The sequence below is a fragment of the Gorilla gorilla genome, chromosome 12, assembly GCF_029281585.2.
Source record: "Gorilla gorilla gorilla isolate KB3781 chromosome 12, NHGRI_mGorGor1-v2.1_pri, whole genome shotgun sequence".
NCBI classification, from domain to species: Eukaryota; Metazoa; Chordata; class Mammalia; order Primates; family Hominidae; genus Gorilla; species Gorilla gorilla.
This window is the reverse complement of record NC_073236.2, coordinates 140574838-140577564: the sequence shown is the minus strand read 5'-3', so window position 1 is coordinate 140577564 and position 2727 is coordinate 140574838. Positions and strand designations below refer to the sequence as shown.

The following is a 2727-nucleotide window of genomic DNA, read 5'->3' as shown; positions in this document are numbered from 1 at the left end:
GCATGAGGTAGCTAACTAGAGTGATGGTGCAACTGATAAGGTAGGTGACACTTCCAGGCACGGCCGAGCTCTCAGCATAGTAGTGCCATGTAAGGGGACCTTGCATTATGGTTCTATCTGGGCCTTGGCTTGTCAGAGCCTGGAATTTCGCCCTAACATTTCATTTAGGGGTGGCCGGTATCCTTAAATTTTGTTTAATTTTAGCTGTATCACAAAACAACTATCATATAATGATTATGACGATGATGATGCTGATAACCACCATTTATTGAGTCCTATGTCACATGATGTGCTTTATGTACTTTGTCTCTAATTACTATGGAGATTGACTTACCCACCTAAAATGAAGCCCATTTCTCTTTCAGGACACATCCCCCTGTTGAATTGTGGTGTTTAAGAGATTTTTTTTCAGAACTGTTGCAGACAGAGGTGAGTTCCTATCTCCTTCTGCAATTACCTGCTGAATATCCTTGAGTGAGAGGTCATTGCCACAAAAATAACTTGCCAAAAGTTAATTTTCCTTATGCATAAGTCGTTGTTTTAGTCTGTTCAAGCTGCTATAACAAAATGCCATAGGCAGAAATTAATTACTCATGGTCCTAGAGGCTGGAAGTGCAAAGTCAAGACACTGGCAGATTTGGAGTCTGGTGAGGGTCTGCTTCCTGGATCATAGATGGCTGTCTTTTTCTGTGTTTTCACATGGTAAAAGGGGTGAGGAATCTTTCTGGGGTCTCTTTTATAAGGCCACTTGCTCTTTTAAATAAGGGTCCCACATTGTTGCCAAGTGTACAAAAATAGCAGAAAAGCTAAAATCAAAATGTTGGACTAAGATTAGATGCAGAAAAAGATGTAGACAGGATGTAAAAAAAACAAGTATGTAGAGTCATGAATGGCTCAAAGTCAGACACAACAGCATCACAAATAACAGTCTAAACACTGGTCATCTCTGAAATGTCTTCCACAGATTAATCTCACCCATTGCATACAGATGCTTCCATTTTATCTTAACATTTCGAGGTGATTCATTTTATTTTGAGGACCTACGTGCCATTCATTTTCTTCCACAGCTGCACCAACATACACACACATGCTCAAACATTAGTCTCAACCAAAAATTATATACACAAACAGACTGAAGCTGGGGATACAGTCAGTCAGCCAGAAGTTGTTTGGTAAATTATCTATTCATTTGGAAGAAAAACAAAGTTAGATCCCTATCTCAAGCTACTGAATGAACAAAATTAAAACTCCAAAATGTAAACATTAAAAAAAAACTATAAACATACCAGAGATGATACTTCAAGTTAGAGCAGCCTAAAAAGGTGGACAAATCCTCTCCCCGCCAAAACAAATATAAAAGTATAAAGTTGTTTTGCTCACTTCAGCAGCACGTGAACTAAAATTGGAATGATACAGAGAAGATTAGCATGGCCCCTGCACAAGGATGACACGCAAATTCATGAAGCATTTCATTTTAAAAAAAGTATAAAATTGTTTAAACAAGCGTTTTAGGACTGGAAATTAACCAAAAGCAAATAATAAACTAAAAAGGGTCTATTCATGAAATCTACCCAAATGTCATATAAGAACAGCAAGAGTCTGAACTTACTGATTATTTCCTTCTATCATCTCACATCTATAGACATAGATAGATGAGTAGAAATTATCCTTTCTGCAGCCAGGCGAGGTGGTTCACACCTGTAATCCCTGCACTTTGGGAGGCCGAGGCAGGTGGATCACCTGAGGTCAGGAGTTCGAGACCAGCCTGGCCAACAATGATGAAACCCCACCTCTACTAAAAATACAAAAATTAGTCGGGCATGATGGCGGGTGCCTGTAATCCCAGCTACTTGGGAGGCTGAGGCAGGAGAATCACTTGAACACAAGAGGCAGAGGTTGCAGTGAGCCAAGATAGTGCCACTGCATTGTGGGCGACAAGAGCAAAACTCTACCTCAAAAAAAAGAAAGAAAGAAAGAAAGAAAAATTATCCTTTCTGAAGAACACAGAAAAAAAAGGCTGGAGAAAAATGATCAGAGCCTCAGAGACCTCTGGGACAACATCAAGCACACAAACATACATATAATAAGAGTCCTGAAGGGGAGGAGAGCAGAAAAAAGGTTAAAAAAATTTTTTTTGAAGAAATAATGCCCTGAAAACCTCCCAACTATGCTGAAAAACATTAATCAGCAGGTTCAAGAAGCCCCACAAACCTAGGTAAGAAAAACACAAAGAGATTTGCACATCATAGTTAAATTGCTAAAAGCCAAAGACAATTTAAAAATCTTGAATGCAGTAAGAGAAAAATAACTCCCATGTACAGAAGAACAACAACATATTTAACAGCTGAGTTTCCATCAGAATCAATAGAGGCCAAAAGGCAGTAGAACAACATATTCAAAAGACTCAAAGAAAACAGTGTCAACCAATATGTCCAGCAAAATCCAGCATATAAACAGAACCAAAGACAAAAACCACATGATTATCTCAATAAATGCAGAAAAGGCCTTTGACAAAATTCAACAGCACTTCATGCTAAAAACGCTCAATAAATTAGGTATTGATGGGACGTATCTCAAAAATAATAAGAGCTATCTATGACAAACCCACAGCCAATATCATACTGAATGGGTAAAAACTGGAAGCATTCCCTTTGAAAACTGGCACAAGACAGGGATGCCCTCTCTCACCACTCCTAGTCAACATAGTTCTGGCCAGGGCAATCAGGC

General features: G+C 38.9%; 1 non-coding gene across 1 annotated transcript; it reads left to right on the top strand.

Annotated features, from left to right (window-relative positions):
• The first annotated feature begins 1372 nt into the window (after positions 1-1372).
• Positions 1373-1479, top strand: LOC129524416 (U6 spliceosomal RNA). Its single transcript, XR_008668168.1, has one exon. It is a non-coding gene; the product is annotated as a U6 spliceosomal RNA (small nuclear RNA).
• Positions 1480-2727: the final 1248 nt, after the last annotated feature.